Genomic DNA, 26,231 nt, shown 5'->3' on the forward strand with positions numbered 1-26,231 from the left:
AAAGCATGTCAGAATTGTCATTAAACTTTACAGCCAAGTTTGAATATAAAATAGACTCATCCACCTTTTCTATGTTGATGGTTAAGACAATGCATGATATTTCAGTGATCTATCCACAATATTATTTAATAGCATATCAGAATCCTACATTTGAATGCTCTATAATTTTATAAATATCAGACCTGATTAAACAAATATTTGCATACTTTTCAGTTAGATGTGCCCCCTCCTTTTTCTGTACCTGTATTGTCTAATCACGAATTTTACTAATCTGAGTGTGGAGGAGTCCTCATAGCCTTGCCTTGACACTTTAGTACAGCTAAGTGAGTTTAGAACTTGTTAAAGTCTTGTGTCCTAGTTTCACTCTGATCTCAGTAATTGAGCCACCTGACAACAAGTATAATTGTTAATAATAGTATGAAAAATATTTCTCCCAATGAGTTTTTATCATCTGTTCATACTTGTTCTTAGTGCTTGATATTCGAAAATTGATATTCATTCTGAGTGAATGACTAGATGACTTTGCAAACCAAACTCCTAATACTATCAATATTAATTATAAAAAGTCAACATGCTCAATTTTACAGAACCTGAACATCTAAGAACAGCTCCATTTCTCTCATTGTATTCAAGTATATCACTCTTATTTACCCATGATCTCTTCAGAGACAGCAGACCTGATGTCTTCCATTTTTAATAATTTTTTTGTGGTATTGGAGCTTCTCTCTTGCCTGGTTGTCATTAGCACAAACCTATCACTAAACCAATAATATAGCTTTAGTGGTTGCCAGTTTTTGGTCTTTACTGTATGTGCCAAAATATGTTTTTATTTATCTTCTACAAATACAAAAACATTTACAGGAGTGGGGTATAAAAATTATCTGGAGGCTGATACATCTTAAGGAAAAATACTACCAGAGACAGCTAAATAAAAATAACTGAAAACCCAATTATAGCCCCAAGTATGAAAAAAAATTGAGAGAAGAAGGTGAAAGTGTACTTAAACAGACCTGCCTTTGTCCTTAACTTGATCTCTATGTTTGTAGATATTGCAAGTTCACCTGCAGTCTCTCCCTCTCTTCTGCTGCAGCTCTGATTAAGGACTATATATCCTCCTGTCTTGTAAAACGTGTTTAAGGCTCTGTACACTTTGAGTGAGCTCCAGGAATCTAGAGAGAGAGAGGAAAGGGAATTGAGTATCCAAATAAAGTAATATTAGGTGAACAGCAAAATAACACTCTTGTAAATAAAGCTGTAGTATTGTCATATTATATTGTGGCCCTTCATCACTTTAAGCCAATACTTCCTGTTGCATCTGCTTCCTATGGAAACAATGGTTTCTGGTTGAACTGGCTTAAAGAAAAAAATGTATCCATGAACAATATTAAATGTAAAATAAAGACAACCAGTATTATATGCAATAAATTATTAAACCACTTGTGGTTTCTGATTAGCTTAAACAAGATCGGCATGGCATGCAGTCCTATTACAGAGCGATATTTTGGTCAACAGAACACAAAACTCATTTGAATAATTAGGAGTGAAGAGGTTTTGGGGGGGGAGGTTGTGTGAGTTTGTTTTTTCATGGAAAAAAAAGCTGAGGAAACCCAAAACAAATATATATGGCTCTTAACTTCGGTACTTAAAGTTATCCTTAGGCAAGGGCAGGTTCTTCCATCTGTTCAGAGATCTTTAGAGCTACTCATCTCTGTCATCAATGGAGTAATACTGATTAGTAAAGTTGGACTCATTTACATTTTTGGCCTTTTATAGCTTCAAAACCTTACATATTGCTCTTGATCCAGGAATTCTGGTTTGAGGAGGAAGTGTACAAAGATGTGAAAAAAAATCAGTGCTGGAAAATGAGTGAGTAAACCAAGCAAAAACACTCAGTTCAGTCTTTGTATGTGGCAGGTTATGTTAGCCAACAAGATGGAAAAGAAAAAACGTGGACTTTTACACTTGTCTCCCTCACTTTTTTCATCTACCACTCTCACCACTCTCATTCTTTGAGAAGCCTCTCAAGATTATATTTTTGGGCAATTGTCCATCTTCATTTCCATTCCACCAAGAAGGAGTCAGCTACCTTTACTATGACTGTCTCACAATATGTGTTGGTACAGTGTCTAGCACAAATGCTTCCCAACCTCGGTCTCTAGGTGATGTGAGACTATAAATATTAATAAAAATGTACTTCAAAGGAGTTATATCACCTTAAGTCAGCTGAAGATCTCACCCAAAATGTCTAAGTGACCTTGCATATTTTATTTATTAAACCTATTAAAAACATTGATGAAATGTCAAGGTTGTTACAAAGTTTACTAAACAAAGAAACACATTCATACCTAAGTTTTATTACTATAGTTTAAAGGATTTTTTTGAAGGATGTATTTGTGAATAATCAAAACCATAATATTAGAACCCTGTATATGTTGCACTCTAAATAAGAGTAGAAAAGGAAGCATAGAATCAGCAAGGATAATGGACAAGTGCTATAATTTTCAAGTGTGGAAGACTATTTCTATATTCAACCATGTTTTAATGCTATTAATATTTGTCAAAATGAAATTTTGGAGTCACCTTAACAATGTTCTGTTCCTTTGCCTGAATTTTATTTATTTCATTAATTGCTAATATTTGCACAGCTCTGTTTTTCCTATTCTAGTCATAAAATATCACCAAGATTTTATTAATGTTGAATTGAAAATGTGTTTTAAATTAAATTACCTCTAATTATGCATTCCACTGTTGATCATGACCTCAGAGGAATGGAGGAAGACATCATTCCAGTTTTCCCCATGCTACAGTAATCTTGCTCTAACCATGTTAATTGTTATTATCTGAAGTATCCATTTATTCTTTCTGTGCATATTTTACTTAACCATGAATAAGTAAAGACCACTCTTTGGACTGTCCATAATTGGAGATACTTAAGAAAAGGTTAGATAAACATCTGTTAGGGATGATCTAGATGGTGCTAGGTCTGGCCTTGATGACCTCTCAAGGTCCCTTCCAGTTCTAGAATTACAGTTCAGAGAATCTGTCATTCATGCTTAAATTCGACACTTTACGCCTAAGTTTAAACAAAGACATTAATTATCTTTCCCATTACAAAGATAGCTTCCCCAATTATCACCGCTAATATCATTAGCTCACAGACATTTAACTCCCCCCCCCCATCCCCTTTCTGTTCTGAAATTTGATTTGTCCTTTTCTTTCGTGTTCATTTTTTTTAATTGTATCCTTTGGTATATATGGTTGTGACAATTTTCTTCCACTGTTTGATCTGAGGAAGTGGGTCTGGCCCACGAAAGCTCATCAGCTAATAAACCATCTTGTTAGTCTGTAAAGTGCTACATAGTCCTGTTTTTTGTTTCAGCTACACCAGACTAACACAGCTACATTTCTATCACTAGTTTAGGTACATAATTTGGAACTTCTGAGTGAGAAAAAATAAACAGGCAATGTATTCGTACCAGATTTCAGTTCTCTTAGTCAGTTATCCTAACAGCGTGCTCTGTATTTTTTAATCTTTGTCACAGAACAGCTGGTGCTATCTTCTCTTATCATTGTAAAGAATATCAACATATTTTAAGATAGACAAATATGTTTAAATTTTGCTATTTGGCATGTCAAAAATCCAGGCCTTTTTGGCATAGCTACTGTTAAGCATGAGTAGCACCTGAGCACTAATGAAGTGGTAATTAAGAATTGCCACATAGAAGTCTATCAAGGTTTTCATATGTGAGCTTACCATATGCTCTAGGTCTGATTTGCTACTAGGGAGAAATTAAGATAGGTCAAAGTGAAAATATCGGATAACCCTTTGTGCCTCTGGGTATCCTGACATTGGAAAATACCTGCTGTCCTGTAATTGTGGCTATTCTAATTTGATGAGATTGCCATATGCTACTATTTCATTCCTAAAAGCAATATATCATCTCAAGAAACCAGATTTTGGAAATTCACAGTAATAGACAATCAGAACTGACTGGTAATATGATCCAGGAACAAGCCACAATCACAGCTGAGGCACAGATAATCTGAGCCCTTGCTAGTACCCTCGGGCCAATAACAACTCTATAGAAGACAGTCAGTGGCAGACAGGAATTAAGGCCAGGTTTCCTATATCCAGAACCAGCCTAACGGGGTATAAGACCAGTCAGCCTTACCTCAGTTCCTGGAAAAATCATGGAAGGGATCCTCAAGGAATCCATTTTGAGGCACTTGGAAGAGGGGAAAGAGATCAGGAATAGTCAACATGGATTCACGAAGGGCAAGTCATGCCTGACCAATCTGATTAGCTTCTATGATGAGGAAACTGGCCCTGTGGATATGGGAAAGTCAGTGGATGTGATATACCTTGACTTTAGCAAAGGTTTTGATACTGTCTCCCACAATAATCTTGCCAGCAAGTTAAGGGAGTATGGATTGGATAAATGGACTGTAAAATGGATAGAAAGCTGGCTAGACTGTCGGGCCCAAGGGGTAAAGATCAATGGCTTGATGTTAGGTTGGCTGTCGATTTCTAGCAGAGTGCCCCAACGATCTGTTCTAGGACTGGTTTTGTTCAACATTTTTATTAATGACCTAGATGAGGGGATGGATGGCACCCTCAGCAAGTTTGCAGATGACACTAAGGGTGTGTCTAGACTACAGCGCTTTTTTTAAAAAAAGGCCTTTTTCGAAAAAAACTTCCCCTGAATCTCGACTACTGCCACTTTCTTTCAAAAGTGAATCGAAAGAACACGGCAGTTTTTTCAACTGCAGAAAACCTCGTTTTATGAGAAAGAATGCCTTTTTTCAAAAGTGCTCTTTCAAAAAAAGGTGCTATGTAATGCAAACCGTGCTTTTTCTAAACAGAGCATCCAGACTGCCTGGGTGCTTTCTTTTGAAAAAGCGGCTTGCTTTTTCAAAAGTACTGATTGTAGCCTAGACGCTCTTTTTCGAAAGAGGCTTGCAGTTTAGACATAGCCTAAGCTAGGGGGAGAAGTAGATATGCTGGAGGGCAGGGATAGGGTCCAGAGTGACCTAGACAGATTAGAGAATTGGGCCAAAAGAAATATGATGAGGTTCAACAAGGACAAGTGTAGAGTCCTGCACTTGGGATGAAAGAATCCCAAGCATTGTTACAGTCTGGGGACTGAATGGCTAAGTAGCAGTTCTACAGAAAAGGACCTGGGGATTACTGTGGATGAGAAGCTGGATATGAGTCAACAGTGTGCCCTTGTAGACAAGAAGGCAAATGGCATATTAGGGTGCATTAGGAGGAGCATTACCAGCAGATGTAGAGAAGTGATTATTCGCCTTTCTTCAGCTGTGGTGAGGCCACACCGGGAGTATTGTGTCCAGTTCTGGGCCCCTGACTATAGAAAGTATGTGGACACATTGAAGGGGGTCCAGCAGAGGGTGTCCAAAATTATTAGGGGGGTGGAGCGCATGACCTATGAGAGGAGACTGAGAGATTTGGGTTTATTTAGTCTTCAGAAGAGAAGAGTGAGGGGTAATTTGATAGCAGCCTTCAACTTCCTGAAGGTAGGTTCCAAAGAGGATGGAGAAAGACTGTTCATAGTAGTGATGGATGGCAGAACTAGGAGCAATGGTCTCAAGTTACAGTGGGAGAGGTCTAGGTTGGACATTAGGAAAAACTATTTCACTAGGAGGGTGGTGAAGTACTGGAATGGGTTACCTAGGGAGGTGGTGGAATCTCCATCCCTAGAGGTTTTTAAGTCTCAGCTTGACAAAGCTCTGGCTGGGTTGATTTAGTTGGATTTGGTCGTGCCTTGGGCAGGGGGCTGGACTTGATGACCTCTTCAATGTCTCTTCCAGCATTATGATTCTATGTTTCTAAGATTGGATACACTTGTGTACATTGCCTCCCACTTCAGCAGGACTGTTTGTTACCCTCTGCACCCTGTGTCTGTGTTGTTGTGGTTTTTTTTAATAGGATGAAGAAAGGAGATATACGGTCAAGCTCATAAAGACAAATGGAAATATTGGGGTTACCCAAACAGCAAGCATGTTTTTCTTAGGTGTTCACTTGGGTTTGTTTTTTTTGTTTGTTTTAAAGCTTAAATCTAAATACCAGGTTTTGCCAGCCAATTTCCTTATTACAGATTTGTGTTATAATGCAAAGTCATTATACCCATCTGGTGAAAGTCTAAAGTTATTAAAATTGAATAAATTTCTGGTGTGTGTGACATGTGCTGAATAATGCCACTGACATGGTATAGAGTTAGGGGTAAATGAAAGCAGAATTTATTTCAGTGCTTTTGACTTACTGTGAAAATTCAATGCTCAGTTTTCATCAGGATTTTCCATTTGTGATATGTGTTGATGTGGCCTACTGGCAAAATTACATTGTCTTTTAAAAGTTACCGACCCTCTTCTAACTCTTATTCATTTAATAGCTCTTAGGCAAAATCACACATACTCTCATTAAAGGAAAAAAGAAATATTCACATGAATAAGGAATGTAAGGTCAGGTCCAGAGCAAACACTTAAAATATTTTTATACTGCCTCAAATGTAATCTGTACTTATCAAATGCTACTGTGATTGGTTTTGGATTATATTTCTGTGTCTCAAAGTCAGAAGGCATAAAAGAGTTCTGTAAAACTAATGTGAAGGCGAAATGTACATTTATGGTTGTTTATTGGCTGAAGACATGGCTGTTTATTGGCACTGGAAGGAAAAGGTTCAGAAAAGGGCAACAAAAATGATTAGGGGTTTGGAACGGGTCTCATAAGAAGAGATTAAAGAGACTGGGACTTTTCAGTTTAGAAAAGAGAAGAATAAGGGGATATGATAGAGGTCTATAAAATCATGACTGGTGTGGAGAAAGTGAATAAGGAAAAGTTACTTGTTTCCATAACATAAGAACTAGGGGGCACCAAATGAAATTAATAGGTAGCAGGTTTAAAACAAACAAACAAAAGGAAGCTTTTTCTTCACTCAGCTCACAGTCAACCTGTGAAACGCCTTGCCAAAGGAAGTTGTGAAGACCAGGCCTTTAACAGAGTTCAAGAAAGAACTAGATATATTCATAGAGGTTAGGTCCATCTATGGCTATTAGCCAGGATGGGTAGGAAATGATGTCCCTAGCCTCTGACAGAGGTTGGAAATGGGTGACAGGAAAGGGATTGCTTGAAGATTCTCTGTTCTGTTTTGTTCTGTTCACTCCCTCTGGGGCATCTGGTATTGGCCTCTGTCAGCAGACAGGATACTGGGCTGGATGGACCTTCGTTCTGACCCAGTATGGCCATTCTTATGCTGAGGCAATATAGATGGGAAGATATTGATTATATTATTTCCCCTTGAATAAAATAATAGAGATAGTGAGTTACATCCTCCAGTTTAGCAAAGGTAATTGGTGAAGGATTAGGAGGCAGGTTGAAGATGTAGCTAATTGAAACATTTATACACATGCAGCAAAGGCCTCCATAGTTGCTCAAGCTTAGGGCTAGATCTTCATTTTCTCATCTATCCCATAGTGAGCTCAGTGCAGGTTATTGCACTGACCCTGAAGCAGCCTGGGAGGGAAATGATAATATGATGAGTCATAATATCTCATTTTTTTTGTCTCCCCTTTCTCTGGTTAGGGAATAAATTGCAAAAGGTCTTTAGCTGCTACAGTATATACAACATGATACATTGACACAACTTGCATCCCAGGACATGGAAGCTGAATTAGGTCTCTATTCACTCCTCATCCTCTCATTTTTCATTTTGTGTATCTGCACAAAAAGAGGCACATAGCAACTTGTTCCTGTGTCCAGGAAGGGGTGGTATAGTGTACCATCACAATGGTGCATTTCTCCTTTCTTCTGCATTGCTCTGGTATGCAGAACAAGGCATCATCTGGCCCTTTGTAAGACGGAGACATATACATGTTCCATGCATGCAGAAGTGTAATTTTTAGTCAAGTCAATAGCAATTAGACTGTTTGTCTTAACTATTTTACACACAGATATATAAATAGTTATGTGGGCAGGGGCTATCTACATAAAGCAATAAGAATTTCAAAAACTGTTGTGTGTTAATAAGGTTCAAACTCTTTCTATGAAAAGACTACCAGAAGGAACACCAAGAACTGAAGTCTTAGTGACAGATAGTCCCAATTTCAATTTTAGGGCTACAGATCACTCCGTTCACTATGATACTTAACATTAGAGATGCAGAACCTGCCAGCCTTGGTTTGTCTACAAAATCAACACCAAGAAAAACAGAATATAAAGCATTTAAGATTAATTTGTTCTTCCACCTGGAGTGTGTTTCCCAGGGAAACAATTAAAAGGATTGGCCCCATGGCATAGGGATAAACAACATCTCTATTGTGATAAATAAATGGTAGTCTGCAAAAGATTATTCAGTTACAGACACCAGAGTGTAGGTATTTAAACCTGTGTAAGCAGTATTTGAGTACTCAGCTGAAATATCACCTAATTACACACACACAGAATGTAGCTTAATCTGTTTATAACTGTTCATTATATATACAAACACTATGTAAAGAATTATTTTAATAGGTGAGTTTTTGTAATCTCTGTAGGGAGAAACAGAATTGCTTTGATCTTAAGGACTTTCACAGAGCCTTCTCCCACCTTTCCCTTATATTACAGGGTTTTCTTTTTGTTTGTTTAAAGCTAAACTACCCAAGCATATAGTCTGACCCTTTCTGTGGTGAGAACCAGAATCTTCCAAAGATTTACGCCAGTCTCTTAGGAAGGTATGTTGTTTGCTAGATGATAAGAGAATGGGGATCATGGTGTAACAACTTCAGTGTTGCTTCACTTACATTTTTTAACATTTCTTAATTGCTTTGACAAAAAAACAAACAAATCAAAAATTGATCTTGACCAACTCATTGATTGCTGGTTATTAAGACTATGACTGATGGGAAGAGATAATAAGAAAGAATAATATCGTTAATTGTTTAAAAATTGTCCTGTCTTCTGGAGACATGTTTCAGCTTAGGAAACCCACCAGAAAAGCAACCTCTTTACAGTTCACAAGAGTGTCTCAGAACTGCTAATGAGCCAAAATGGCTGTATCAGGGAAAGCTTCTGGATTTGTTAACATTTCCACGCAAAATTCTTTCAAATATTCTCATATACCATTAGTGTACCAAGGTGCCCTTAATATATTATAATATGGCAAAATTATGATGTGCAAAATATGACACATTCCATTAATTTAAGTATAGCAAATAAGATGCTATACTGAGCAGAGTTTAAGTTTAAAACAGCATAATCATACAGTTAATGAAATATGGGGCTGGAAAGGGCCTTGAGAGATTATAGGGTATGTCTACACTACCCCGCTAGTTCGAACTAGCGGGGGTAATGTAGTCATCCGCAATTGCAAATGAAGCCCGGGATTTGAATTTCCCAGGCTTCATTTGCATGAAGCCGGCCAGCGCCATTTTTAAATGCCGGCTAGTTCGAACCCCGTGCCGCGCGGCTACATGCGGCACGAAGTAGCTAGTTCGGATTAGGCTTCCTAATCCGAACTAGCTGTACTCCTCATTCCACGAGGAGTACAGCTAGTTCAGATTAGAAGCCTAATCCGAACTAGCTACTCCGTGCCGCGTGTAGCCGCGCGGCACGGGGTTCGAACTAGCTGGCATTTAAAAATGGCGCTGGCCGGCTTCATGCAAATGAAGCCGGGAAATACAAATCCCGGGCTTCATTTGCAATTGCGGATGACTACATTACCCCCGCTAGTTCGAACTAGCGGGGTAGTGTAGACATACCCATAGAGTTCAGCCCTCCTCAATGAAGCAAGACCATCCCTGGCACCTGTCCCTAAAATGCTCTTTCATAACCTATTATAATACTTATTTTCCTAGTTAGAGGGATTTTTTCCTAATATCTAACCTAAATCTCCCTTTGCTGCATGTTAACCTGTTTACATCTTGCCCAACTTTTGTTGGGCATGGAGAACAATTGATCACTGATATCTTTATAACAGCCTTTAACTATTCGGAAGACTTTTATCAGGTCTCCTCTGACCTCTTTTCTCAAGACTAAACATGCCCATTTTTTAAACCTTTCCCCATAGTTCAGGTTTTTTAAAGCTTGTATCACTTACGTTGTTCTTTTCCATACTCTCACTGTACTCTCCCATTTGTTCATATCCATCTTGAAGAATGATGCCCAAAATTTGACACATTACTCCAGCTAAAGTATTACCAGTGCCAAGTAGAGTAGGACTTACCAGTGCCATATAGAATTTTTCATAGGATAGCTTAATTTTCTTGAGTGTATTAACAAAACTATTTTCACAACTGCATGAAAATAATGTCTCATATTCAATTTATCTTATATTCAATTTGTGAACCACTATAACACCCAGATCCTTACCTACGGCACTACTGGCTAGCCAGTTTCTCCCCATTTTGTGTTCAGGTATTTGATTTTTACTTTCTAACTTTAAAACATGTCACTTTTCTTTACCGAATTTCATTTTGTTGAGTTCAGAAAAATTCTCCAAATTCCTAAGGTCATTTTGAATTGTAATTTTCCTCCAAAATGCTTTCTATTCCTCCCAGCTTAATATAATCTGCAAACTTTATAAGCATAATGTTCACCTTATTACCCAATACACTAATGAAAATATTGATCAGTACCAGATTTTAAAAAGGACTTTGGGACCCCGTGAAATATATTGTCTGTTTGGCAGCATACCATACATTACTGGTTTTTTTGTACACTTAATCAACTGAGGCAAATCCATTTTATTTGTTGCATCTCAATTACTTTTCTCTACCTTGCTTGCAAAAACAGTATGTGAAACATAGTCAACAACTTAATCAAAATGAGGATAAATCATATCTACCATCCCTTATCCTTCTCCCTTTCAAAAAAGGAAAGTAGGTTGATTTGGCTTGATTAATTCTTGAAAAAATCCATGCTGGGCAGTGTTCCCACTAAGCTGCCCAGCAGCACAACTTCACAGGTGATTAATCAGCCTCGCCCAGTCAGAGGCTCAGGCTCCCTGCACAGAGCTGACTGACTGGGTGGGGCTGATTAATCACCTGTGAAGCTGGGCTGATGCCCAGCTTAGAGGGAACACTGATGCTGGGTACTGCTCATCACCCTATTAGATACAATGTTTGTCCTTCTCCAGTCGGCTGATACCTCAAGTATGTTCTATGAGTTCTCAGAGATGATCATTAATGACTCCAAGATTGCCTGAGCTAGTTCCCCAAGGGTGGTTTTTGTCAGGCCCTGCTGACTTGACTACATCTAACGTATAAATATTCTTTAACCTATTCCGACATATGTTCCCTTCTGACCTTAAAGTCTATGAGTCACATACCTTCTTTCTTTCTCTTGCTTCTGATTTGTATACAGAAGCTTTTTTTCTTGCCTTTTATGTCCTTTGTAAGGTGAGACCCATTTTGTGCCTTAACCTTTTTTATTTTTGTCCCTACATCTTTGTGCTATTCTTTTGTTCTCATCTTTTGCAATTTATTCAAGTTTCTATTTTATTTTTTGTATGACTCTTTTTTTTTATTTCACATCATTAAAGAGTTCCTGATGCAGACATATTGGTCTCTGACTATTCTTCTCATCTTGTCTTTTGCATCAGGAAAAATTGCTGCAGTGCTTTAAATCTTTTTGAGAAACTGACAGCTCTTTTGCACTCTTGCTGTAATTCAGATTTTCTTTCCAGGAGGGCCTTCCTTACTAGTTCTTTGTTAAAGTCAGCTTTTCTGAGGCCCATTGTGTGCTCTCACTACTTCCATTCCTTAGAATCATGAAGCCTATCATTTTACCATCACTTTCACCCAAGTTGCCTTCCATATTCAGGCTCTCAACCAATTCTTCCAATTTCATCTCAATTAAAATCATCTACAGGTTTTGTTAGTCTCTAAGGTGCTGCTAGTTCTTTCGTTGTTTTTTAAGTTTAACCAATTCTTCCGTTAGTTAAAATACTCGTGTTTAAGGCACTAGACTAGTGTAAGAATAAATAGAAGTTGGCTCTGCCTCACACTTCAAATGTGAAATTAGGCAAGACATTAAATCTGTTAGTGCCTCAGTTCCTTAGCTGTAAAAAATTAGGAATATCCTATGTTCCATCTCTAGCCCTCTGTCTGTCTATTTAGACTGTAACCTCTTTGGGTCAAGATGTGCCTTTTGCTAGATTTATGTGTAATGCCTAGCACAACAGGGCTTCCTTTCATTTTGGATCACTAGATTCTCCTATAAGAGAAATAAAGGATAACAAAAATGATGTATTAACAGAAAATAAAACTGGATGCCTTCTACTTATTTAAAAATGTATGGCAATGACAAGTGTATTAAAACCACTGAAGATAGTGAGTTCTGACCTTCCAGACAAATCCTAAGGCTGAGATTCAGGTGCTACTCTGAAGATTTTAATAAAAAATCAGCAGAAATGCATTTATGCACAGGTACCAGCTAAATGACCTACATGGATATATGCTAACAGACCTCTGTCCCACACTTTTGTTTCCTTTAATAAAAATACTTAAATCAACTTTTAAAAAAATCTTTAACAACAACAAAAAACAAAGAAATGACAACTTAGGAAAATACATTGTGCTACAGTGAAGAGCTAGCCTGATTGCTAAAGAAACACAGGAATCTTCTAAAACATGGAGTTCTACAAAAATATGGCTGAAATTCAAGGTGTTGCATACAAACTGTTAAAAAAACGTCTTTGCAGACAAAGGTTAAAAAATACAACATTTTGATAATCAAGATGAAATTTAGAACAATGAGCATTATAAACAACTCTATGAAGCAATTAAAAATCAGTAGATGTACAAAGTGATTTTTTAGGATCTTTTTAAGATTGTATGTAAATGCACAACTAAGCCATTATGATGAATGACCTGGAAAATAAAAATGCCTATCTTATGAAAAACTGTATTGCCAGATCAGTCTTGGTATAAGGCTTTCAGTTCACAATTCTGAAAGTCCTGATTAGATTATTTAGAGTAGCCATTTTAAAATGTTATGTCTGTAGGGATATGTCAGGGGGCACTATTAGATGCTTTTTTCCATACAAGCAACTTAATCAGTGCTGACTTGCACATATTGTGCATGGCAATATATGAACTCTCTGGATTTCATCCCAGACCCTGCTTTGCCCTGGAACTATGCATCATGCAGTGATGTTGCAGCATCTAGTACTTACTTGCTTAGTGCCATAGCAGAAACTCCTCTGGTTACCCATACTGTGCACATTCCTGCCTGGATTGCTTTCCTCATTTTCTCCCGAGTGCTATACAGGCTAGAGCAGTTCTTACTCCATGGCATTTGTCTCACAAGAGCATTTTTATGTCTTCAGGTAGAATAGACACAATATTTACATTATGAAGAACTTGTATCAACCTTCTAAAACTTGCTATACAAATTCTGAGAATTGAATTGGATCTGGCCCTATAAATAGGGGAGTTATGTTTTTGTGGTTCTCTGAGTATACTCTGGAAAATTACAGAATTTGATGCATATTCAGTATGGATTTTGAAATCCATACCTCACTAGAAATGTTAGCTTTAAAATAGCTTTAAAGGTGACTTTATGAAAAATATTACTAGTTTATTTAAATATGCAAAAAATTAGCTAAATAAAACCATCCTCTCCGCTTACTATTAAATAATGGTTGAGAGAAAAAGGAATATATTATTTGATGGAAGCGAGGCTTTATGATATTCTTCCATGTAAGAATGATCACTTTAATATCTTCTGTCTAATCTATGTATTTAGAAAACTGAAACTGCCATCTTAGTGCAGTTGTGGGCACTATTCGAATGGCAAATCATTATTGGCTCAATCCTGTAAGGTGCTAACAGCTTTCTGCTCCCATTGAGTTCAAGGTGTGTTGATTGTACTCTGCACTTTGTAGGATCAGTTTCTAAAAGAATAAGGAAACATGTAATCATTGAGGGCATACAGAAGAATGATACAGACACAGGGGTGGATTTTAAAGCAGAAGATCACAAATTGATGAATTTTTAATTTTATTGGGAGTATTGAACTGCTTAAACAACAACAAAAAAGAAATGTATTTGGATCCAGTGTGGTATTTAATGATTGCCTTGACAAATAAAAAATATTCAGAGTTGACCCCCTTCAGCCTAGGATACATTCTAACATTAACGAATCTTTCCTTTCCCTCTTCAGGAGAGTCAGTAATGACATAACTTCTCTCCTTCTTCTAACAGGCTAATAGGACTGACCTGTCCTCTCCTGGCTGACTGACTCGTGTAAGAAGCTGGTCCCTATGCAGCTCCCTTCCACTTTACCCTGATAGCCCCGGGAGTTGTCTCCCCCACAGTACTCTAACCAGATATTCCTCTCACTGAGATGGGAAACATCTTTCACATTCCCCACTTGTTACTTATTAAATAAGATTTTACTTATAATGCAGTCTCCTCTGACAAGATGAATGATATGGTTGTAAAAGACCCAACAGGCTAGTTCTAACATATGTGGGAAAGTCCATTCTTTTATTATTATTATTATAGTTAACTATAAGAGTTACCTGGAACTACTCTGGTCCTTTAGGCAGGGTGCTGGGAGAGTGGGGAGGTATTGGAATCAGAGTAGGGGCTTGAGGATGTGGGGGGCTCAGGCCAGGCATTTCAAGGTGTGTGTGGGGGGGAAGGTGCAGGAGCCAGGGTTTGGAGATGAGAAGGAGCTTAGGGCAGGGGATGGAGGTACAGGATTCAGTGCAGGAGGTAGGGGGCTGAGGGCAGGGGGTAGGAGTGACCATCAGATGCTACCTGAGGCAGGTGCACTTACTTGCTGCTTCCACTCCCCTGCCCCCCCGCCCGTCCTCCTTCCCTCCTGCAGTCATTCTGCAATATAACTGTCCTTGTTATCATAGTCCTTGCTTTCCATTTGATGAGGAGCAATTGCATTCCATGAACATCCCATTGTCCTGGCACAACCAAACCCTTGCTTTAAGTTATGATAAGAGGAAACTGCATTCCAAATCTGGTTATCCTTGCTCTTATCGTTTTGGAGGTTTTGAACAAACAGACTCATGGCTGCCAGACAGATAGATGCACAAACTCTCTCAAATATATAGTAGATTATTAATTATTTACACTGCAGCACAATATTGCACAGCAGTTTACAGAGATTTATTGTTTTCAAGAAATATGGTAAAATCCTGTATCCAAGAAATAGGAGTCGCCAAACAAAAATAATAAGTAACAGGTTTTAAACAAACAAAAGGAAGTTTTTCTTCATGCAGCGCATAGTCAATCTGTGGAACTCCTTGCCAGAGGATGTTGTAAACAGCAGGCCCTTAACAAGGTTAAAAAAGAGCTAGATATATTCATGGAGGTTAGGTCCATCAATACTTATTAGCAAGGATGGGCAGGAATGGTGTTCCTAGGCTCTGTTTGTAAGAGGCTGGAAATGGGTGACAAGGAAGGGCAACTCGTATATTCATTAGTAGGTCCTTCCATGTATTGTTCCATTGATTTCACTTACAGATTACATAATTCTCAAAAAAATGTGACAAGATGGCAGTAGCAGTCTTATTTAGAGAACAGAACATGAAGATTTTTTTTTCTCCTCCACTTCCACTTCCCCTTCCCATACCCTTCATGGAGTGTGTGCTGTGATTGGCAGGTGAAAACTGTTGGCTTCTAATTAAAGTTTGAATTCTAGAAGCCTCTGCTGACTGGCTGAGCCTTGGTAGGGGGAGGGACTTTCAGACACTCCAGGGCTTTATAAGGCAGTGGGTAAGCGACCAAGGAGCTTGCGTATAGGTGAGTGCTAACAGGGAGTCTAGAGAGGGAGTTGGGAAGGGGGCAAGGTTCTTGGATGAAGGAGGTAACCTAGTGACAGATGATGTGGGGAAAGCTGAAGTACTCAATGCTTTCTTTGCCTCTGTATTCACGGACAAGGTAGGCTCCTGGACTAATGCGCTAAGTGATGCAAGATGGGATGATGATGGACAGCCCTTGGTGGGTAAAGAACAGGTTAGGAACTATTTAGAAAAGCTAAACATACACAAATCCATGGGTCCGGACTTAATGCATCTGAGGGTACTGAGCGAGTTGGCAAATGTCATTGAGGAGCCTTTGGCCATTATCTTTGAAAAGTTGTGGAGATCGGGAGAAATCCTGGATGATTGGAAAAAGTCAAATGTAGTGCCCATCTTTAAAAAAGGGAAGAAGGACGATCCAGGGAACTATAGGCCAGTCAGTCTTGCCTCGGTTCCTGGAAAAATCATGGAAGGGATCCTTAAGGAATCCATTTTGAGGCACTTGGAAGAGAGGAAAGTGATTAGGAATAGTCAGCATGGATTCACAAAGGGCAAGTCATGCCTGACCAATCTGAGTAGCTTCTATGATGAGGTAACTGGCTCTGTGGATGTGGGAAAGTCAGTGGATGTGATATACCTTGACTTTAGCAAGGCTTTTGATATGATCTCCCACAATATTCTTGCCAGCAAGTTCAGGGAATGTGGATTGGGTAAATGGATAGTTAGATGGATAGAAAGATGGCTAGAAGGCCGGGCCCAGTGGGTAGTGATCAATGATAGCAGTCAGTTTCTAGCAAAGTGCCCCAATGTTCAGTTCTAGGACCGGTTTTGTTCAATATCTTTATTAATGACCTGGATGAGGGGATGGGTTGCACTCTCTGCAAGTTTGCGGATGACACTAAGGGTATATCTACACTACCACCCTACTTCGAACTAGGGTGGTAATGTAGGCAACCAGAGTTGCAAATGAAGCCCAGGATTTGAATTTCCCGGGCTTTATTTGCATAAAGCTGGGCGCCGCCATTTTTAAATGTCCGCTAGTGCAGACTCCGTGCTGCGCAGCTACACGGAGTCCGCACTAGCGGACATTTAAAAATGGCGGCGCCCGGCTTTATGCAAATGAAGCCCGGCAAATTCAAATCCCGGGCTTCGTTTGCAACTCTGGTTGCCTACATTACCACCCTAGTTCGAACTAGGGTGGTAGTGTAGACATACCCTAAGCTAGGGGGAGAGGTAGATATGCTTAAGAGCAGAGATAGGGTACAGAATGACTTAGACAAATTGGAGGACTGGGCCACAAGAAATCTGATGAGGTTCAACAAGGACAAGGGCAAAGTCCTGCACTTGGGACAGAAGAATACCAAGCATTGTTACAGGCTGGGGACCAACCAGCTAAGTAGTAGATCTGCAGAAAAGGACCTAGGGGTTACAGTGGATGAGAAGCTGGATATGAGTCAACAGTGTGCCCTTGTAGCCAAGAAGGTTAATGGCATATTAGGTTGTATTAAGAGGAGCATTGCTAGAAGATCAGAAATGTCATTATTCCCCTTTATTCGGCTCTGGTGAGGCCACATCTGGAGTATTGTGTCCAGTTCTGGGCCCCCCACTACAAAAAGGATGTGGACGCATTGGAGAGGGTCCAGTGGATGGCAACCAAAATGATTAGGGGGTTGAAGCATATGACCTATGAGGAGAGGCTGAGGGAGCTGGGTCTGTTTAGTCTGCAGAAGCGAAGAGTGAGGGGGGATTTGATAGCAGCTTTCAACTTCCTGAAGGGAGGTTCCAAAGAGGATGGAGAAAGGCTGTTCTCAGTGGTGACAGATGGCAGAACAAGGAGCAATGGTCTCAAGTTGAGGTGGGAAAGGTTCAGGTTGGATATTAGGAAAAACTATTTCACTAGGAGGGTGGTGAAGCACTGGAACGGGTTATGTAGGGAAGCAGTAGAGTCTCCATCCCTAGAGGTGTTTAAGTCTCGGCTTGACAAAGCCCTGGCCGGGTTGATTTAGTTGGGATTGGTCCTGCCTAGAGCAGGGGATGGACTTGATCACCTTCTGAGGTCTCTTCCAGCTCTATGATTCTATGATTGATAAAAGCAGAGGGAGTGTGATTTTCTTCACTAAAGCACAAAAAGCTTGTATTTCATTTTAAAACATCACATAATTCAACATCAGGCTTTGATTGCTGGTGTGTTTAACTGAAATCTTCAGTTCCAAGAAATCTTGAACTTCACCTTCCAAAATGGAGGACAACCTTTGTCTCTTTCCCTACCCCCACACCTTGCCATAATCACAGGTGCTGTGTGCTAGGGATAGGGAGAAGAAGACCTGGATCAGAACAAATGAAAATTTTGAATTAATGGATCTTATAAATGTCATGCTATGCAGTCATTGTTCATTGGACATTCTTAGAATAAATAACCTTTTCTTCTGTTGCTTTGTTCTACAATATAATGCAAAACCAACTGGCATAGCGTTTTTGTGCCTAATGACCTTTCACCAACTAAGCATGTTCTGTATCAAAATACAAGCAGCTATTCTGATTATCACTTCAAATCTGATTCTTAAAAGAACTTAAACTCTGCATGCCATAGAATCAACAGTAAAATGTTAAGTGTTCAATCATTAAAAAATCATTTGATATTCATTGTAACAACATTAATCATAAAGCGTTCGTTTGGCAATCATGTGTCTGTCACGTGCAAGAGTTCAATTATAATGCACATTAGCTAATTACCTTATAAAGTGTTACTAAATCAACATAGCTAAATCTTATTTGCATTATTCATATACTTCAGGTTTAAAAAAAATCAGCAAGTTGATGGCATGTTAAAAATCAGTCATGTATCAAACGGACAAATGTTTTTGATGCCTTCTTTTTAAATCCCTTTCATCTATCTATTTATGCAAGTGTTCATGTGGCATCCATCGCAGTTTGATTTCAGCACCTGATGATTTGCCTAGGGCTTTTACATATGCCTAAAACCATACTATTTATGTATATTGTCACCGTGGAGCCATGCCATATAGTACACTCATCAAATAGTCTTTCCATAAATTTCTCTTTTTGCATTGCATGCTGTATATCATGGAGGCATTCATGTTATTTGCGCATTGAATTCCATGGGATTTCACTCCAGGCCTATATAAGAGATCTAGGATTTAAATCTATACAATCTGCTATTCTAGGTGGCGAGACCAGTTTGTTATTAGCTCAAGTATAAGCCTCTAAAACAACTAAGAGCTTGTCCAGACCATAACTGTGAGTTTATAGCCAAATATAAATATGGTTATCATATCCAGTGGAAGAAGCATGATTCTGTTATGATTAGAAAGCTGCTTTTCTTCCTCACAGTTGCCATAGTCCCAGTATTTCTATAAAGCATATTTATGGAATCACTGGATAATTATTCAATACTATTATTTCAGGGATGCAGCACCCTGAGGATATTGTGGAAAACAAGCTAGGATACCCAACCATGGTGAATCTGGGAGTAAGGACTACTGCTAGACTGGTTACAGAGACACAGTAACTGCCCACATTGTGCAGAGACAGGAAATCTGCCTGCATTGTGAAAAAAAGTGTATTGTTCCAATTTCAGCATTTCATACAAGCCCCTAGGACGATGAAATTCCATTAGTTACTAAGGCTACTAATCATTTTTTTAATCATATAATTAGGAAGCTGGTTTCAAAGTTACTTAAAAGTTGAAGTATGGTCAAGGCCTAGAATAAAAGATGCTGTTATCATAGTTTTTATAGTGAAATTAAATTTTCATCATTTAGGAAGCTATTTAGGAAGCAATGATCTCTTATCCCAGATAATTCCTTATTTTCCTTTCCCCTTCTGAAAACTCTACCATAAGTATCTAAATTTGCATCTGAGCAAACTTGTTCAGACAAAATGAGAACAAAGCCAGAACTTTAGTTTCTCTAGAACACAGAACACGTTTTTTAATGACTTGTGGTAGTACTTATTGGGTGCATCTAGACTGGCAAGATTTTGCACAAAAACAGTCGCTTTTGTGCATAAACTTGCCACCTGTCTACACTGGCCGCTTGAATTTGTGCAAGAGCACTGACATTTTAATGTAAGAATTCAGTGCTTCTTGCGCAAATACTTTGACGCTCCTGCTCAGGGATAAGCCCTCTTGCGCAAGAATACTTGCGCAAGAGGGCCAGTGTAGACAGGCACCTTAATTTTTTGCGCAAGAAAGCATGATGTCTAAAATGGCCATCGGAGCTTTATTGTGCAAAAGAGCATCTATACTGGGCATGGATGCTTTTGCGCAAAAGCACTCTTTGCGCAAAAGCATCCATGCCAATATAAACTCTCTTTTGCAGAAATACTTTTAACGGAAAAACTTTTCCATTAAAAGTATTTCTGCAAAATCATGCCAGTCTAGATGCAGCCAATTATTGAGTGTGCCAGCAAAGTCAATCAGATTTGCTCTTTTCTAATATGTATGAGTATCACTTTAATAGTGGTATGCTCTATAGGTGGGGTCTTGGAGGAATAACTATTTATAAGATACTTGTTTAGCCTACTAGAAGCATTATATCCATTACTGGAAATGAGTCTAAAAACTTGTATTTGAAGTTTGAAGGCCATAGTTTCTACAGTTCAGAATACAGAAGAAATACACCATTTTTGTGTGCTCCTATGGAGATTAATCCTACTTAATAGGCAGCAGGTTTAAAACAAAGTGAAGTACTTCTTCACACAATGCACAGTCAACCCGTGGAACTCCTTGCCAGAGGATGTTTGAAGACCAGGACTTTAACAGGATTCAAGAAAGATCTAGCCAAATTCATGGAGGATGGGTCTATCAATGGCTATAAGTCAGGATGTTAAGAATGGTGTCCCTACCCTCTGTTTGTCAGAAACTGGGAATGGGCTACAGAGTTGGGATCACTTGATGGTTACTTGTTCTGTTCATTCCCTCTGGGGGCACCTGGCATTGGCCACCAAGCTAGATGTACCATTGGCCTGACCCAGTGTGCTGTTTATATGTTCATATTGCTATCATTACGGTATCCAGATTAATATAATATGCACATTTAAAAATCATTTAAAATAATTTGACAGAGCATTGTGTCTAGGTTATTAAAATAAAAAATTGGGGGGAAGATTTTTAAAATCTTTAGGTGGATTTTTAAATACAAATGCATAGAGGTAAAGGTTAAAACTGTAATCAAAGCATGAGGAATTATCTATTTGACTTGAGCATGCTTATTTTCTTTGCATCACATTTAGAATCACAAAATGGTCAGAAAGAGATTAATTTCTTTTTTATGTTCACAGGCAGCTTTTTATATAGAGATTGTTACTAAGCACTCTGTTACAGAATTATTTTTGATCTTGGAATAAAAAAAATCAATCATAAAAAAAGAGTGAAATAAATAAAGCATGAAGCTATATAACTTGATTTTTTTCTTTCAAAACTACTACTAAGAATTAATGATTGATGACACCCTTAAATTGTTTGAAGGCTTATTTTGGATAAACAGCCAAAATATATGGAGGCTTATCTGAAATACAAACTAGAAGGAAATCTCTGGAGAACTAGGTTTCTTTTGGTACTTTCAGCTTTCAGCTAGATCAGAATTAACATGAGAAACACACCTTTTTGCAGTTGTTTGGCATTTTGAATTTCTGTTTTGAATGGGACCAAGAAAAGTTTCCAAAAAGAAAATATTGTTTTCAACATTTCCATTGTTAAATAATATATATCTAACCATAATCAATCTTTTACTATTAACATTCAATGAAAGATGTAAAAAGCTCCCAACACTTCAGCACCCAGCAGCTCCCATTGACATTAAAGGGAGCTGGTGGGCACTAGACACTGCTGAAAATCTTGTAGCCTTGTAATCTTGTAGGTAATAAGTTAGTTAGTTTTAACGAATGTATGTTATAATATAAGGTTTTGATTACATTTTGAGAGACTTAACACAAGATGTAGGCCTCAGAGAAGCATATGGCAACTTTGTTAACTTAGCTCCAGTTCTATTTGATGTTAGCATGTTGTGATGTTAAGTGAAGGGATGAAATATTGTAATGCATAGTGATGTTAGTATTAAGTAAAGTCTTGTAATAAAAAGAAGTTTAACAAAGTGACAAAGTCTTTCAATGTTAAAGTGGCTAGAAGTACCCTTTGTTCTATGCTGCAATTGTGTAAATGTGTTTTGTGAACCAGAGAAAGAATGTTTTAAGAGACATAACCATGAAGGCCACTGTATGCCCTGATGGACAGAGGAGGGGCCAGAGACTCAGAAGCACCAAATAATTATCAACCAAGCTAAAGCACACTGAAGATGGAGACTGGACCGGGACACATTGAGGAGCCCTGAAGTTAGTGGCAAGCAACCCTTGATAGGGAACTGATAACTTTTGCTTGAAGACAACACCCAGGAGGGGTCATCAGCATATGGATATCAGATGACTCTGAGAACAACCTCCAGATAAAGGTATGTTGCAGAAAGACTGTGTTGCTGAGTAACTGAGTAAGGCCTGACAAGGCAAAATGCATAGACTTGCATGGAAAGAAAATCCTATAAATGATGGAACTGTTGTGTTAGTCTTCGAGTTCTATCATCCTACAACATGGAGTATCTGTCTGGACTGACAAGAACTTGGCTCCTCCCTCATACTCAACTTACCTGTCCAATAAGTTGGGTCAAGGAGCAGACTGGTAACTCTCACATCAACAGGACTCTGTCTCTGTCTGTCTGTCTCTGTGTGTGTGTGTGTGTGTGTGTGTGTGTGTGTGTGTGTGTGTGTGTGTGTGTGTGTGTGTGTGTGTGTGTGTGTGTGTGTGAGAGAGAGAGAGAGAGAGAGAGAGAGAGAGAGAGAGAGAAAATGCATAAGATCCTGTGTGCTTCTTTTAAGCATAACGATCTGCACTCTTCAGATAGATGACTAAATAAAAGATATGTCTCTTGTGTCTCTGGCTCAATTCTGCCTTTGTGTCCAGGGATGCTGCCGACATTTCTTTTGATGAGAGCTAAGTATGTTCTGTCTGAAGGTAGAATTTGGACTTAAGAACCTTCTTGGAAGTTTCTGCTCTTTGCACAGGAAACTAAAATAAAGTATTGGGATGAAGTTTAAAATGGTTTACTTCTGTTTTAATTAATCTTTCATTTGAAGTTTGGTTTAGATCTTGTTTAATCTAATGCCACTCATCCAACCTACATCCTTGTTATCTGTTGTGTAACAAGTGAATAAGGTGGTAGAAAATTGTACTCTGAAAAATAATTTGCAAGAGGACTTAATGTGCAATACTGACTTTCTATACTAATTTCAAAAAAGGAAAAAAAATCTATACAGGGAAAGCATACAGCAATAGTAACATTTTTCCTATGTTTACTGATCTTCAAACAATAGCAAAATATGTACAATATAACAAATACCATAATTCGCTGCAACATCTCTCCATTGAGTATCTCAAAGGACTTTGTAAATATTAATTAAAATGTTAATTGCATCTTAGTTACACTAGGTAAATCTTAAACCCATTTTGAAAATAGGGAACCTCCAGGACAGGCTGGATAAATCACTTGGCCAGATTCATACAGCTTGTTAATGGAACATAACTAAGCATTCTTGACTCCCATTTCTCTGTTTTAACCACTATACACATCATTCTCCCTGCCAAATATTGATTTTTTGGCAAAAATGTATAATACTACAGTCAATTAGTTTATTATAAACCACTGTATAGTCAAGGTTTTTTATTCAGCTCTGGAGAAAATATTCAGCATTGTGAATTGTCAGTGCTACAGATATTTGATTTCTTTTGTTTTCTCGAAATGAGAAAAAAAGTAATGCACTGTACAAGAATGCAAAATGTGCCTATTAACATTTTAAAATGCTTTCCTTTAATTACATAATCATGAAAGAGCTCACATAACCGACTGCTGCTCTCAAGTCAGCAGTTACACCTGCGAGCCACATTCCAATTCCATTTCTTACAGATTGCTGTTTGCAATAAATGTAACTCCCTCTCCCATTACAATATTCTTCCCCATCTTCAATTCTTGCATTATATGGTAGATGCCTCATTTTGTAACTGTTAAAAAAGAAATGTGGTGGTTGTTCTCAGTGCTGTTTTGCAGTACACTGGTTCATTTTTCTGTAGAGGGAAATATCCACCAGGTGATACCAGCTTTGGTACAGTGGATTTATCTTTTTTATTAACAAGCAGGTGCATGAAATCTCTCAAAATCTTTGCACAGAACCCATGAGATTTCAATGTTTCATGTGCTTGCTTTTTCATTTTTTGTGTCTCAGATACGCTTACTGTATTTTATTCATTGAAACTAAAGAATGTTACTGTATAGAAGGAATTATCCTATTTCTTTTAAAGCAAACCATCGCCCAAACCTCGTCTTCAAAGAAAAACCTTCTAAGGCTATATATGTTAATGGAATCTGCTAAGTGGAAATCTATATTTCTGTGATTTTAAAACTAATAGTTGTATTTGTGACGATTACTGCTATACATCTGGAGTCTCCAGATACCTAAATTCTGCCATTACCATCTCACTACCAAGCCTAAGTCATTGCTTGTGTGACGACAGAATCTGATCCTAAGTGTTTATTATTATTACTATTGTTATTTTTCAGATTATGTCTTCACTCAAGGCTTTAAACCAAATGGGCATGTCTACACTGGAGGACAAATGTCAGATTATAATACATAACTTCAGCTATGGCAATTGCGTAGTCGAAATCAAAATAGCTTAATTCAGCTTTTTGGTGCTGTCTACACAGCAGGAAGTCAAAGGAAGAGTACTCTTCCTTCGACTTCCCCTACACCTTGTGAATTGAGCGTCATAGGAGTCAGAGTAAGTAGTCCTCCATCTTAACATTATTTCAAAATAATGCTGCTGTGTAGATGTACCCTATGAGACCACTGTAGAACGGATTCTGATCATCAGCACCATAATCAAGGCAAATCCCAAAGAAACATAGGAAATTCTACATGGATAACCTGAAAGTTTATCTTAAGAGGGAAGTACTGATCCCACAAATTGAGAAGAGCTGATGGTCAGTAGATTGCAATGATATTGCATTATATATCAAGCCTCAGCATGTTTTGAAGATAATTGCTTTGCCCAGGAGGCTGAGAAATAACAGAGGAGGAAGGAAAGGGTTTAGCATGCTGTCCTGCAGTTGTGTTCTCTCAAAGCAGTTACCTCTTATATATACATGGAAAAACCTATTGGACTTCTCAGCCATCTTAAGTCTCATCAAAGCCTTTTTCCCCTCACTGGCAGCTATCATCCTCATATAAGAGATAGTTGATGACTACAGCACTGTAATAGTAGGATTTTCCATAAGCTTTTACAAATCCTGTGAAAAGCAAAGCCTATTTATTTGGTCTTAAGAGAGGTTATATATTGATTTCAAAGTTGTTGTTAACTTAGATGAATACCAGTGATGATTTAGAGTCCATATTGTTCACTATTTCAATGTTGATGGTTTTAACAGCGACATCCATCTGCTTCAGGACTGAGGGAGGTAACATATAATTGGTGCCTGAGTTTCAAGCTTTTTCCTCAGTTGATTTGATCTCCACTTTCCAGACACATTGGGGGTTGTTCAGAATTTGAGGATTTTAGAACTTCCCACCCTAGGGATTTTACCTATACATTACAAGTTTTCAGTCCTGTCTACAGCTTTGCAACTGAGTGTCTGACTATCATCTTTCCATTGCCATGAAAAAACACAGTCAGAGCTCCCACTTATGTCAAGGAAAACATGGCATCTCAGCATACAGAACAACCAGAGCTCCCATCTCCCAGGTATGGAAACAAAGATCTACAGTGTCTCTGGGGTAAGAATTTGATCAGAAAATTTCTGAGGAACAGCTGCTCCCTGTAATCTTGACTCCTAGGGTGTGTCTAGACTACATGCCTCCTTCGACGGAGGCATGTAGATTAGCCAGATCGGAAGAGGGAAATGAAGCCGCGATTAAAATAATCGCGGCTTCATTTAAATTTAAATGGCTGCCCCGATCTGCCGATCAGCTGTTTGTCGGCAGATCGGGGGAGTCTGGACGCGATGCCCCGACAAAGAAGCCTTTCTTCATCGACACAGGTAAACCTGGTTTCACGAGGCTTACCTGTGTCGATGAAGAAAGGCTTCTTTGTCGGGGCATCGCGTCCAGACTCCCCCGATCTGCCGACAAACAGCTGATCGGCAGATCGGGGCAGCCATTTAAATTTAAATGAAGCCGCGATTATTTTAATCGCGGCTTCATTTCCCTCTTCCGATCTCGCTAATCTACATGCCTCCGTCGAAGGAGGCATGTAGTCTAGACACACCCATAGACTTTAAGGTCAGAAGGGACCATTATGATCATCTAGTCTGACCCCCTGCACAGTGCAGGCCACAGAATCTCGCCCACCCCTCTTAGAATAATCCTCTCACCTATGTCTCAGATATTGAAGCCTTCAAATACTTTGAAGGC

The 26,231-nt window shown here is 38.6% G+C and overlaps 1 long non-coding RNA gene across 2 annotated transcripts in view; it reads right to left on the bottom strand.

The window, feature by feature from the left end:
- Positions 1 to 246: 246 nt before the first annotated feature.
- Positions 247 to 26,231, bottom strand: part of LOC149524544 (uncharacterized) — a 201,711-nt gene continuing 175,726 nt past the window's right edge. For both annotated transcript variants that reach the window (XR_016349346.1, XR_016349345.1), the window contains exon 3: positions 247 to 1,169. This is a non-coding gene — a long non-coding RNA (uncharacterized LOC149524544). The remainder of the gene's footprint in view (positions 1,170 to 26,231) is intronic.

The sequence above is a fragment of the Pelodiscus sinensis genome, chromosome 4 (genome assembly GCF_052426305.1).
Source record: "Pelodiscus sinensis isolate ZL-2025 chromosome 4, ASM5242630v1, whole genome shotgun sequence".
Classification (NCBI taxonomy): Eukaryota; Metazoa; Chordata; order Testudines; family Trionychidae; genus Pelodiscus; species Pelodiscus sinensis.